This window comes from Lepisosteus platostomus, chromosome 16 (genome assembly GCF_059453375.1).
Source record: "Lepisosteus platostomus isolate fLepPlt1 chromosome 16, fLepPlt1.hap1, whole genome shotgun sequence".
Classification (NCBI taxonomy): Eukaryota; Metazoa; Chordata; class Actinopteri; order Semionotiformes; family Lepisosteidae; genus Lepisosteus; species Lepisosteus platostomus.
In genome coordinates, this window is record NC_142626.1 from 13,233,446 (window position 1) to 13,248,694 (window position 15,249).

The 15,249-nt window shown below is 38.5% G+C and overlaps 1 protein-coding gene and 1 long non-coding RNA gene across 2 annotated transcripts in view; both read right to left on the reverse strand.

The window, feature by feature from the left end:
- The window catches only part of LOC148646899 (protein NLRC3-like), a 1,251,308-nt gene that overhangs the window by 665,225 nt on the left and 570,834 nt on the right, over nt 1–15,249 (reverse strand). The gene's annotated exons all lie outside the window — the stretch shown is intronic.
- LOC148646909 (uncharacterized) lies at nt 13,561–15,245 on the reverse strand. The gene is made up of 2 exons (XR_015927686.1): nt 15,027–15,245; nt 13,561–14,892 (listed from the first exon to the last, which is right to left on the reverse strand). It is a non-coding gene; the product is annotated as an uncharacterized LOC148646909 (long non-coding RNA).

The window sequence follows — 15,249 nt, forward strand, 5'->3', positions numbered from 1 at the left end:
AAGGGTCCCATTTTGTGCCTATCTATACACTTTCGCTTAAATGGTTGTTAAATTATGAAGTCATGTTGCTTCATATTCCTTTTCCCAACTTTATTTTATCCCACTGAAGGACCAAAACCGACACCATATAATGAAAGTATTGTTGATCGATTGTTTTTCAATCGACTTGTGATGCTTTTTGCTAAGCGACTTCAGGGGAGGGGTTAACAGAGAAGTACTTTATACTCGCTCGTTAAATGACCGATTAAGAGGGGTTTATGGAAACGCACGAAAAAGTAGCTCATACGTTACGTACATCGTAAAGTTGCTCATTAGTCTCTAAGACTAATCATTTAGTCTCTTAATCATTTTCGGGAAACTCACCCCAGAGCTGTTGTGTTCTGGCTGGGATGAACTATCATCTTTCTTTACACAGAGAATAAAAGAGCTTGTATTTCCACAGTATCTGAGGAAGAAACAAGTAATTTGTCATTGTTCTCTTATCTTAAGGTTATGGTGAGGTTGTGGCAAGCTGAAACACATCCAAGTTAAAAATAAGTGCAGATGATGAAAAATATCTGTATTCCATGGAATGGGTGTGTGTGAGGAATTCAAGTTGAGCGATTCTCATGATTCTTATTTTTTTCTACAGAAAAGCGATTATGGTTAAAAGGAAACTTACAGTTATTTGTTAATGGAACAGTGAACTTGTGGATGAAGATGTTTGTTATTAGAGCAAGACCAAAAGTACTAATAGATAGATACTTTATTGATCCCGTGATTGAAATTGCAGTGCAACAGCAGCTTAACACAGACAACACAGCCACAGTGTAATGAATGATACAATAATAATAATAATAATAATAATAATAATAAAAATGATACAATACATACAATACAATCAGTACAGTGAGAAGTGCACTGAAAGAGTTACTCACAGTCCAGAACACACAAAGAACAAACTGGAACAGAACAGTACTCAAAAAACTCGTATTGCACATATGAACATAAATATAGATGTAAATATAAATGTATTGCACGGGTCCCTGGCATATATTGCACAAAAACGGTTGTAAACGGGAAAAGAAAAAGAACAGATGTATCAGTTTACTGTTCAGTCCAGAAACAGGTCACTGTCAATGTTGCCTCTGCCCAGACGCAAGGTTGATGCGTTGTACAGTCTTATGGCAGAAGGCAAGAATGACCTCCTGTAGCACTCCCTGTCGCACCGTGGATGAATCATTCTATTGCTGAACGTGCACTTCATTTCTACAAGCATTTCGTAGAGGGGATGGGAGACTTTGTCCATGATGGCCTCTAGTTTGGACACCATTCTCCTCTCAGCCACAGCCTCCTGCTTGCTCTCCTGATGAGCTTGTTCAGCCTTTTAGAATCCACTGCTCTAATCCCAGAGCCCCAGCATACCACCGCATAGAAAATGGCACTCGCTACCACCAACTGATAGAACATATGTAGCATCTTACTACACACATTGAAGAACCTGAGCCTCCTCAAGAAGTAAAGTCAGCTCTGATCCTTCTTGTAAATGGTCTCGATGTTCTTAGACCATTCCAGTCTATCGTCGATGTGCACTCCCAGGTACTTGTATGAATCCACCATCTCCACGCCACTCCCATGGATGTAGACAGGAGTAGGTTTGACCTTTTTCCTCCTGAAATCTACCACTAGTTCCTTTGTCTTTGTTATATTCAATTGCAGGTGGTTCTCCCCACACCACTCCACAAAGCTGCTGACCAGTCCTCTGTACTCTTCCTCCTGCCAACATTTGATACATCCCACAATTGCAGAGTCATCTGATAACTTCAGCAGGTGGCATGACTTTGAGTTGTACTTAAAGTCTGAAGTATAGAGGGTGAAGAGGAACAGAGAAAGAACCGTCCCCTGAGGAGCCCCTGTGTTACTCACTACCTGTTTAGACACAAAGTTCTGAAGTCTCACAGACTGTGGTCTGCCTGTCAGGTAGTCAGTGATCCACGAGATCATGGAGGCACCGACTTGCATCTCCTCCAGCTTCCTCCTTAGAAGTAAGGGCTGGATAGTATTGAAGGCACTGGAGAAATCGAAAAACATAATCCTTAGGGTGTTGCCAGCCCTGTCCAGCTGTGGGTAGGCCCTTTGCAGCATCATGTAGATGATTGCATCCTCCACACCAACACTGGGCTGGTAGGCGAACTGTAGGGTGTCCAGTGATGAGCTAACCAGGGGTCTCGGGTGGGATAAGACCAGCCTCTCCAGTGTCTTCATGACGTGAGAAGTCAGCGCAACTGGTCTGGAGTCATTGAGGGCAGAGGGGCGCCCTTTCTTTGGTACCGGGACCATGCATGATGTCTTCCAGAGCACAGGGACTTTCTCCAAGTGCAGGCTCAGGTTGAACAGTAGCTGGAGCACTCCGCTCAGCTGATCAGCACAGGCCCTCAGAACTCTTGGACAGACGTCATCTGGTCCTGTGGTCTTACCCTGGTGCAGCCTCTTCAGCTCCCTCTTCACCTGGTCAGCCGTGATGGTCAGCCTGGCCTGGGGGATGGTGCTCATAGCACTTTCAGTGCTGCAGGTTGGAGAGTGGCAGCTGTGGGGGATGGGGGGGGTGAGTAGCTGTTGGGGGTTGTAGCTGTAGGCGGCCATGATTGTGGGGGGATGGAGGAGGTGTTGGGCAGTCGTAGCTGTGAAGGGTTAGGAAGCGTGTGGCTGTGGGGGGATTGGTGTGATTTGATTCAGAGGGCCCTGAATCAAACCTGTTAAAAAACTGGTTCAACTCGTTGGTCATCTCCAGGTTCCCCTCCATTGCACCACCAGCCTGTTCGAAGCCAGTGATCTCTCTAATGCTGCTCCATACATCCCTCACCCTATTCCTTTGCAGCTTGTCCTCTACCTTCCTCCTGTAGGCGTCCTTGCTCTCTCTTAACTTCTGCTTTAGTTCCCTCTGTGCACGCTTGACCTCTTCCTTATCCCCCCTCCTAAAGGCTCTCTTCTTGTCATTAAGAAGAGCCTTCAGGTCACTGGTGATCCAGGGTTTGTTATTAGAAAAGCAATGTACGTCTTTGGTGGGGATGGTGTTGTCAACATAGAACTTAATGTAGTCAGTGACACAGTCCACCATGCTGTCTATGTCGTCCCCATGTGGTTCGCACAGCACATCCCAGTCGGTGGCCTCCAAAGCACCACGTAGATCCTCCATAGCCTCCTGAGACCATCTTCTTACAGTCCTCATTGTTGCAGGTTGGCGCTGGACAATAGGCATGTATAATGGTGTAAGCAGGACAAGGTTGTGATCTGATCTGCCAAGGGGGGGAAGGGCTGTGGAATTATATGCATCCTTAGCATTGGCATATAATAAGTCCAGTGTTTTGTTTTCTCTGGTCAGGCACTTAACTAACTGGTGGAAAGTAGTTTTACAGAGTTTTATATAATGGGAAAAATGTTCCTCCTGGTTGAAACTATCGATGTCTATTCACAGATGTATGTGGAAGGGTATTCACATATCTTTCAGACAATATGGAAACAATTGAAAGTATACAAATTTAAGGCTATAGTATATAGTCAAAAGTGTTAAATTTGAATCAAGGGATATTATTTAAAATCTGTATAACATTGGTGAGACTTAATTAAGAATCTTACAATTTTGGCCACCACATTATAAAACATGTGTTGCTTCTCTGGAATCAGTCCAGAGAAGTGAAAACAGATCTATTCTAGGATTTAAAAGAATCTCATAATCTGACACGCTGCAAGAATTGAACATTTTTAGTCTTGAGCAAGAGTCTTGGGTGCTGTGAGATGTGAAACAGCCCTGTATGAATAATCTTTGCTTTGATCTTTTGTATAATTTCACATCTGTTATGATATATATAAATTGTACTATATTTCCAACATTGTCTGCATAACTTACAATAAAATACTGCATAAGTTATTTCAGAAATGTTTTTTATTTTAATTTTCTGTCTTATTAAAAAAATGTATTGTACAGACCTACAGATGCAGTTAAGTGGAATGTGCAAGGTTTAACGGGGTGAGCGAGGAGTCAAGAAGAACAGCACTGTGTCACAATGTTTATATATTTTTAATCATCTGATTCACTACTCTGTAAAACTGCCAGGTGAATTCATTGTTGCCAGACAAATTGTTAAAGTATTAAATCTCTGTTATTAAAATATTATTAATTTAAAACCTGGTATGTCCACATTCTAGATGATTAAAGATGGCCCAGCACCTTTTTTTATTTTTACACAGTGTTTAAAATGGAACAGGAAGTAGTTCCTTCACAGCATGTAGTTTTTATATGTCAATGATATGAGGTGAATACATTAACAAAATGACTACATATCCCTATGTGCCACACACATTAAAGAATCACATGAGCTCATTATCCAAGGATACCCATACAGTAAAGTATAGTACATCTACCACAGCAGAGTACCGATTAGCTTCATTCTTGCAGGCTACTTACATGCCATTACTCACACCAGTGTTTTGCAAGCGATTGTTTAAATTATACTATATAAATGTTTAGAGCAGAGCATACTGTACAGCACCTCAATGGCAAATTCTGATATTAACAATTTAAATATACTGATGTAAATATAGTGCAAATTTACATTAGCTACAATGTAACTTACTGTACAGTATTCAACGGTCATTCAAGTCAGTACTCATTATTTTAATCTGGCCTTTGTTTTGTTTTTTGTATGTTTACTTGCTTTTAAATACATTATGATACTGTATGGCTTTAATGCCACTGCAGTGTTTATATAATACATATTTTATTATCAAAATCTAAAACAAAATTATCTTTCATGATTTCTAGGTTACAAACTTTCTGCATACTGAGTAATAAACAAAATGATAATCCTATAAAACAGGGGAGTGAGACGATATTACGTTATATGGTACAGAGACATATTGTACAGTATATTATTGCACATATCGTTGTGGTGACAATATGGTAACAACAATCTATCTCAACAATGTAATCATTGTATTTAATGAAATTGTTTGTCGCTATTACAGTACACATTGCACAAATGGGTTAAGAACTTACTGCCAACAAAGTATAAAACAGTGTGTACGTGACTCAAGAGTAATATCAAATTTACAGAATGATTTCCAGAATCAAACTCTTACACTAGTTAAAGTTTGTCTGTACTACTATTTATTGTTTAGTCAACTGTGTTGTTTTTGTAACTGCCATGTGTATTTGGATTTGCTTAACTTTTCTTAATTTGTCTTTTTTTTTAGTTTGAGAGAGGAGTTAATATAGACACACTGACAGTGCTGAAGTTACATAGATTGAGGGCTAAATACACACAGACATCGGGGTTAATACAGATATCTGAGTGAGCAGAAACCCTTGACAAACCTGTTTGAAAATTCACTTAATTCTTGCACAAAACTGTGTAGTATAAGTGTTCACACAGGTAAATCATATTTTAAGTGACAGGCATGGGAAAATGAAATATAGGCAGAATGAAATAATTTTTCCACTGAAAACTGCATTGTGAACAATGTTTCTATCTTCTATGGAAAAGGTGTGTCAGTGTAAAAATACAAAAAGCTTGTTTGGACAGATTCCAAAATGAAATATTTCTGTCAACTATGTGCACCAAACCTATTCCTGATACATTTCCAGAAAACTCTTCACTTCTTCATTACTTTTCCATCTACTAATCTCTTTGTCATTTTTGTTGTTCATTGTAAAATGCAAATGGCCTAATTTTCATGTTTTCTGTTGCAACCTTCATGTTAAAACAAACCCCAAACCAAACAGATTTAAATGGGTTCCTAGTGCTTGAGGAAAAAAAGTTTTTATTTTTTCCAGAAGGACTGGACGGTAGTCAGAGATCATCTTTTGTAGGACAAACTTGGTAGCAAACTCTAGAGCTAACATGGGTGATAATCTGTAAAGTCCTCCCTCTCTTCTGTGGCAGTAGTGAAGGTCATGGCCCAGTGATCTCTCCCAGTATTTCAGAGATGTTGGAGCAGATACCAACATACCCCTGCTCCCATAATGCTGCTGGGGGAATAGGGGCAGATGCTGTCCTGATACAATTTTGTTCTACTGCTCCAGGAAATATAGGGGTAAATGATAGAGTTCATGTGATGTCTTTCCATTTACTTTTGAGAATATACAGTATGGGGTGAGGCTATTCCTTCACTTCTTTGGCATTGCAAGATAGGAATAGCAGCTCATCATCACCCAGCTCCACTGGAGATTTGAGCCAGGGCATTTTGTCATCAGTTTCTGGTCTTATTCTGGTCCCTCCAGGGACTCAGAGACCTCTTGGCCCTCTTGGACACTCTAGGCACCACATCTGCTTCTTTTGATGCTCATGACCTTGCTCAGCTTGTGAGCTACTAATTTCCCCATTCAGAAATTTGACTGTTGTGACTCTACACCAACTTCTTCTTTACAACAGTGACAATAATTTAGAGAGTTTAGCCTACATTCAGTTTGAACATTCTGTGCTGCTCTTTACCAGTAAAATATAGTGAGATTCTTGCCTCATTTTGTTTTATCAGTCAAGCTTTGTGTCAACTCTGCTCTGCATCTTTGGGAATCAAATAGAAAAGTTTCTGAAGGTCTAACTCATTTCTGTCTGCCACTGGGTCAACTACTGTTTAGCAAAACCCTCGAATGTTTAGCCAGAATTGAATATCACCCCAAGGCTTTTCAATTTAGACTAAAGCTCAAGTTCAGAACCATCTACAGATAGGGTTACAGGATTAGCTTTACGATGTTGATGGGGGGTGCCACTAAGCATGACTTAAGTCTTGTCACAAGAAACACATTTTCAGGCCAAAGTCTCACTGGCTGAGAGCATGTGCACCTGTTTTTCTTACTTCTTGTCTTCAACACAAATAGTAACAGGATACACAGTTGCAGTTGAATGCAGTCTGGGTGCTGATGTCTGGCCAGTATGTACGTTTCAGACATTCTGCTCTCAAACAGAGGTAAAAGGTGGAAATTAAAAGAATTTAAGTACAGTCATGGCAAGAACAAAGAGCACTGAGGTGAATCAGCTTTAAGAGAAACAGCCCTACTGTAAGTGAAGTACAACTGCATGATTTTGGCTCATTGCAAATCCGTGCAAAGTTGATCAGTTATGGGTATCTGCAAGTAAAAAAAAAATGAATGTGTAAAAATGCACAATATTTTATAAGATACAGACTACATTAAATTGTTTGAACAAAAATATAACACTCTTTTGGTAAGACTAAACGTTTTTGTGAAAATCTTTGACTCCTGCATCACTCACATCTGCACATACTCTAGGTATTCCTTTCAACAGACATAGAGGTGTATCTCTGTCTGGTTCACAATGCATTAAGTTGTACAGTTAATGCATTGAATGCTGTTTGTTGGGTAAACAGCATGCACTGAAAGGTTCAGTGGAGTGAATATCTGGGGACTTCACTTTCAATCCTGTAGATTTCCTTTTCTCACTAAATAGATCATATCAGGCTTTTGTTTGGGGCTATTGATTTACAGTATTGAAAAACAGACCATGTCATCCATAATCCTAGTGACATGTGTACTGAAACTCTCAGGAGACTCAATATCCATCCATCCATCCATTTAAAAGTGCTTTATCCAATACAGAGTCACAGAGAAGCCAGATCCCAGCAAGCAACATATACAAGCCTGGATACTGTATACCCTGGAATGGACACCAATCCATCACAGAGCACATACAGACACGGACACAGATACACACACATCAGGGCCCATGTCCCAGCAGTAAATAAACCTACCAGTATGTCTTTGAACACTGGGAGGAAAGCAGAGTGCCAAAAGGGAACCCACGTGAATGTGGGAGAACAAACAAACCCCTGGCAGATAGCACTCCAGGTCTGGAACTGAATCCAGGGCCATCGTGCTGATCTCATCTCAAATTATATTTTATAGGCAGTTCCCATTCCTATGAATGAAATATACAGTACTTAAAGATAGAATTAATAGACTAAAGAAGAGTCACTGCAGTATGCTTGGAATTGTATGTATGCTTTTTCTATCCTTGTTTTTACTCAGGAATTATAAGTATCTGATTCCTTGTATCTGATTTCTGTGGAGTTTTACTGTACATGTGGTGGCCAGTAGGGATGAAGGTGTACAGTATATATAGTGAAAAGCTTAGAGAATTGCTTTCTTTGATTTGCAACTAAATATCTACGGTTCCGTTTATCATTTCACAACTTAAATCACATTATGTATATTTATGTAAAGCATATAAGACACCTATGTGCTTCATATAAAAAAAGCCTGCATATTATTATAGGCATCAATCTGTACGTACAGTAATGTACTCTCAACAGATGTAAAATACACTTGAACTTACTTTTCTGTCTATTCTCTTCGGTAGATGCTAGATAGAGGTACATTTTGAGGACAGCAAACAGATGAAAATACAGTGGTATTCTTTCAGTTGCTTTTTAATAGAAAAAAAGGATGTCAGCAAGGTAGGTCCTGCCCTTCTAATAATAAATACACACTCTAAGGTAAATACTGATGTGAAGGGAATCATAAAATACAGTATTCTTACTATATTTTGTCTACACAAGTAAATAGAAATTACATCATATAATTCAAAGGTTTTACTAATGCATCATAATTTATACAATGATACTATAGCTATAATACTATTAGCTATAAAATACTGTACAGGACTGACAGTTTGCTCAGTGGCAACCATATGTCCACTCTGGTCTCAGAAAGGAGATCATTAGACCCATCTGATTTTAGTAGCTTGAAGGACAAAGCTCATTATCTCCAGTGCTTGTGCTTTCTCTTCTTGATCTCACCTTTCATGGATCTCTTCTTGATCTCGCTTACTTTATCCTAAGTAAAATCAGACTGAGTTCCATAGTCTTCTTCATTATGGGCAGTGTTATGGAATCTGGAGGCAGTTCAGTGCAATTCATACTCAATTCTAAATAACAAAGGAGCTGAAATGATTGATTGTAATTTCAAGCAATGCTTCCACTTAAGGAATTCAAATTAGTTGGATATGGTTTCACATACATCAGTTATATAGAACAATCATGTTAATGTAGGTCCTTCATGGTAGTCAGGTCAGAAAAGTGTTTTGGTTTGACAAATAAAGATTTGATACTTTATGTGAAACATGACTTTTTTGTATTTGTACCACCATTTTGAAAATATTTTTTCAGTGCCATCAGGTAATTTATCGTACATTTTCATGTTATAGCTGCAAACAGTTGAGAAACACCTTCATGAAATCAACCTGGAAGAGGTCCTGAAGGCGTCTGTGCAAGAGATGCAGGTCAAAATGCCACACTTTATAGCTGAGACCGATTTAGTGTGCCAGCTGACTACTAATCATGTGGACATTGGGAAAACATTTACACGTAAGTCATTAGAGCATCATCATTTTCTTTCATGTGGAAATGTTGAGAGACTGCAGTCCTATTCTAGGACTTTCAATGCACATTCACATCCCACCCGGTACTGTATTCATAAATGCCTAAATAATCACTTTTCACCTTTTGAAGGTTGTAGTGATGTACAGTATTGGGGAAATGTCTGATTTTGTATTCAGATTGGTCATTTAATATTTTTTATGAACTATTCATTTTAACACTATATTTATTAAATATGTGAATAAATGAATATTAGGATTTACATTATGTTACATTATGTGTTTCTGGCCATAATAATTTGTAGTAAGATTGAAGGTGTGTGAAACGGAGTGTGTATGAAGACAGTAGTGTAGTGAAAAGGGAAACACGCAACAATATACTGTACATCCCTGCGATAGAGGGCACAGTGAGCACATTCCTTCAGAGTACAACTTTAGTCAGCTTGCCTGCATCCTCTAGTGGGAACTAGAAATCTGGTGTCTATGGCCTTACTTGTACATGCATCCCATGAGATATCAAACTTTGCAATTACTGTCTATGTTATATTTATGATAGGTACAGATTAATAATGTTTATTCTGCATTTAATTTTCATTCATTTATGTTTCCTCAGCTGCTCCTGGTCCACAGTACAAGCCAAAAGTGACAACAGGTGTCAAAATAAGTGTTACACCCTCTGGAATAATTTGTGAATCTGCGTCAGCGGGAGAAAATATTCCCATAGACTCACAGGTAACAATGCAGACACTTCAAAGTCTCACAATGCAACGTTTATCCAGCATCACAATCAATCGTTCATTTGTTTTCATAGTGGGTGTGAACAGAGTGCCTCTGAAACCTGGAGACCCCAGTGTTATTCCCATTTTTATTGGTCGCTGTGAAGATCCTACAAAAGAGCCTCTTACAGTGAGGCTTGTTGTTCCACTGGATGACAAAGTACTGGAATAAATGAATCCTGCTGGATTCTGTTCTATCCATTCAATTGGATAAATTAAAGCAACTGTCAATGATTTTAATGGATAGCCTTCAAACAACCTTTTCATAATTTGGAACCGGGTGAAAGTTTATATAGTTTAACAAATTAAGTTTTGCTTGGTAATACTGTATGAATAATCATCAAAGTGGCTGAAAAAAAAATGATTTTGAATAGGGAAGATGATTTTTATATAATGGACTCGATTTAATCAGATATATTCCAGGTGTTTGTTCATTCTGTGCCTGCCTTTTCTTTTAAATTGTAAATTAAAAGCCTGTTACCGTGCTGTAATAAATTCTTTATTTTCTTTCATCTGCTTTTTTTAGAATTTCTTAAACATAATGCTTTAAAGCATGCAAAAAAAACACTTCCCTCATCCCACGAATATTACCATAATCTCTGTGCAGACCAACTGAAAAATCTGGTGTCAGAGAGCAAGTTTCACTAGTGATTTAGCAAGAGTGTCTCATGATAAGGAATAATAACAAAAAAGCAACTGCAGAGAACTGTAGCCTAACCCTACAGGTACAGGGAGCAAGATGGAAACCCTGGATGGGATGCTAATCTATTCTGGAGCAATATTTTTCAATCACAAATATACTGGGATGGAAATTTAGAGACAACAATTGATTTAGATAGCAAGGGAGTATAAGAGCACACTGGATGGATCATATGACAGAACCAAGCTGGTCCTGACATTTCCGATCTGGAAATATTTTCTACAGTACAAATACAAATACATTTTTTTTTCTGTATATTATATTATTAAATTTATAATACATTTTAAATTTTAATTCACTTAAAATTTTAAGAATCTTGAAATTCTATAAAAGTAGTTAGGAAACCATGTTTTTGCCTTTTATCTACTTTTTGCGTGGGAATTCACACAAATTCACATTTAATACATATATTGTCTTAAATTCGTAGCGAGGGTTATTTTTACTGATTTCAATAGGTTCAGAGTGGTAGAACGCATGAGCTCTATATAGGACTTTCTTATATTGTTGCAGGCTATTAGTCCATGCTGACTTGAATACTTGTAGACCAGTAGACCTCCATTTACACTCTCGTTTGCGGCACTCTTTTTTAAGGGATCATGTGGGATCATTATACCATGGAGAGTGTATAGTGGCTTTAACTACCTTACTGTTTAACGGGGCAATTTCATCAAGGGCCTGTCTGACCACTGTATTATAGTTACAGATGCAGCCATTCAAAACGCGTGGGGTATTTCACGATACACCACAGTGGGCGTGTCGCATGAAAACGCAGTATCACGTGGTGTAACGCATCATTTGACATCATGCCGGAAAGTATCTGGCATCACCTTGTAAAACCGCCAGGAGGAGCCAATAAAGCTTAACCTCTCATGTACAGCATTTGAGCTTTTAAATTTAAACTGTGTATTACAGCATGTTAATCATCAGTCATTAAAAAGTTGGTATATTTTATGAAAGCAAGATTGCTCAGTTGGACAAAAGTACACAACCTACCTTTATCAGAAATATTTATGCATCAAAGCCTTTACTGAAAATATTACTTATTGTATTAATAATGAATGACTTTGGACAAGCTGTAAACTCAAAGTATTACTCTGGTCCACATTCTTTCTAACCTTCATTTTAAACGGAAATACTTTTATTTTTTTCTTTGACAAACACCACTAGATTTTGTTGACCTAACTAAAAGGACATTAGCTAGCCAATATGTTAAAGGAATTAATGACATTTTTTGCTCATTTCTTTAGCACATTTGTACAAGCACTTGGAATCTGTCCAAGCCCTACTTTGTCAGGAATTTTCTTTTACTGTAACGGACATAAAAACTCCCTTGCTTTTAACAGAACGTTTCATAATGTCTAACAACGAAAATTATTTAAACTGCAACGCATCATTCAACCAGAGCGCGAAATATCACAAGGATCCTCAAGAGCACAGCAAAGACTGTATTAAAAGATACTTGTATAAGATACATGAGAATCCAAGCTTTTTTATCTACGCTTTCTTTTCCGTATACCAGAGATTATGGTACCACTTCAGAAGGGTGTCAGCCAGTCAGATTCCAGGAATTGGTACTAAAAATACACACCAGTATTCCATTTCTCCCTAAACATTATCATTCTCACTGTGCATAACAAGGAAGATTAATAAACATAAAGTTGTTTAATGACAAACTATTGTTTATCTCATGGCTAGATAGTAAAGTCTAGCCAAAAAGAGAAAACATCGACTTTATTTAAAATCCAGCGAAAGTATTAATTACCATACTTTTATGGTACATGACTTTGCTAAAATGTATTTAAAAATAAAAATGATTACGCTTTGAGTGGAGTGTCCAGATAAAGTGCTATATTAGTGTAAGCAATTAATTAATTAAATTACAAATGCCAGCGGAGAGAGAGAGAGAGACACAGCTTTTCATTGTCAAAAAGTAATTGTTTTTTAATTTGTCAGCATCCAGACAAACGCAAACGCGTTTTAAATAAAATGCTTTATTCATTCTTAATCAGACTCACATTCCCGAATGTCCCCCCCCGCCCCGCCCCGCCCCACTCAACAATCCTAGGAAGAACACGAAACAGCCTGTTAATAAAATGGTTACAATTTTGTTTGGTCAGTTATTTCTCCCAGAATTTGTAAATCGCATTGATCAGTTCTTGCTTTGTGCTGGCTTTAGCTCGATGACATTGGAACACAGCGACTCAGACACCCATTGAATGGAAAGGGACACTTTAACTTTTTGTACGGCTGGCACAGCACCCCACCACACCCATGCGCCAGCAGAGAGAGAGAGACACACACACACCGGTTTTCACTGTCAAAAAGAAATTGTTTTTTTTACTTTTGTACCATTTTGTTTTTTACATTCCTCTTGTTTAACAGGAATGTTTTGTTTCTGGACATACTGTTAGACTAGGGGAAAAGAGTGCCTCCTTCTTCGAAGTATTTCGTTGATTCGATCACAAATTCTTTTCCAGTCGCACAAAGTAAGTGTTGAGATTCTCCGATTCACCATGCTACTAATGGTTTCTCGGAGATTGCAAAGCATGGCACTTTTGCCTCTGGACCCATCGAAATTTACCGATGTGGTCCACGCCCAGTAAATTTCAAAAGCCACAGGATTTCGAAACACGAGAGAGACAGAGACACACACAGTTTTTCATTGTCAAAAAGTAATTGTTTTTTACTTTGTCAGCACCCAGACAAACGCAAATGCGTTTTTAATAAAATGCTTTTATTCATTCTTTATCAGACTCACATTCCCAAATGTCTCCCGCCCCGGTCAACAATCCACATCTCTCCCCTTTTTACAAAATGACATTGTTGAAAACTGTTCCAGAGCAACTGTTGTTTCATCGGTGAAAAGTACATCATGAAATGTCTCCCCCTGTTCAATCCATTGGAGCACTTGTTTGAGTCTTTCCTCTTTGTTTTTTACCCTTATAATGGGGCATGTGTTGTTTTTTTTTGTATCTCCATCGAAGCCTTCTGCGCACTCTTCTTATCGATGTCAGACTAACGCAAATACTGTACAATGTCTCGTGTTGACTTCCCGTTTCTTTTCATCTTCATTATTTGGTGTGAGAGAGTCTTCATGATTTGGCCACAGTCCGTCTCCTTACCAAAGCGATTCAGTGGTGCAGCTTGAAGTCTGTACCTGTATACCCATATCTTGATTTAAATACTTTTATTTTTTCACAATCTGGCAATGCCAGACAGAATTCACATTCGCTGCAGCCAAATGGCCTTGCAGATCAGAAAATCAAGGAACGCAACAATTATTGCCCGGCTCCTCAATGGGATAGCTTTAACGTGCTAATGCGTTGGTTTAACAGTCCGGGTGTGGCAAGCTTCTAATGTCTCCCGACTTCGGCGAAAGGAACTTGTCTTTCATTGGAAGACAATGAAAACATTCTAACCATACATGAGAATATACAGATGCAGCCATTCAAAACGGGTGGGGTATTTTGGGTAAAACGGGTGGGGTATCACCCGGTGTATCGCATCATTTAACGTCATGCCGGAAAGTATCCGGAATCACCTTGTAGAACCGCCAGGTGGAGCCAATACAGCTTAACCTCTCATGTACAGCATTTAAGCTTTTAAATTTAAACTGTGTATTACAGCATGTTAATCATCAGTCATTAAGAAGTTGGTATATTTTATGAAAGTACGATTGCTCAGTTGGACAAAAGTGCACAACCTACCTTTATCATAAATATTTTAATGATGCAGAAATATTTTATGCATAAAAGCCTTTACCGAAGATATAACTAATAGTATTAATAACAGCCTGGACTCCTGTGATGGTCAGAGTGAAGTCAGTCCCAGATCCACTGCCACTGAAAGACTCTGGGATCACAGTCTGACATAGTTGCTGCATAAATCAGGAATTTATTAGTTTCTCCAACTTTCTTTTGGTACCAGGCTAGGAATCTGTTGTTGTATAGTGCTGCACTGGTCTTACAGTTCACAGTGACTGTCTGTCCAGGGAGAACAGATTTCATTGCTGGAGTCTGAGTCACAGTTACCTGTCCTCTGGATTCTGCAAATGAGAAAGTAGTAAATATCATTAAAATATCATTACAAATTTAATTGATTTCCTGTTTTATACAAAACATTTCATTTTTACCTATAGTTGTAAACTATGTTCATCAAATATTTCAGACCCATTCCTACCTCGAGCAGAGACTAGGAGTGTCCAGATGAAAATAGTGATGAAGGTCATTGTTGCTGTGGGTTGTGTTTCCCTGAAGGGCAGCTCTCAGTCTTGAAGTGTTAAACTCACAGGGCTATAAACACTCCCAGAGCATGTACTGCCAATGCAAAGTGTCTTTTCTATGCAAATTGTCTTCCTGGCTTTAGCAGCACTTGTAGCCAGTCAGTGCTGGAAACACAGGCT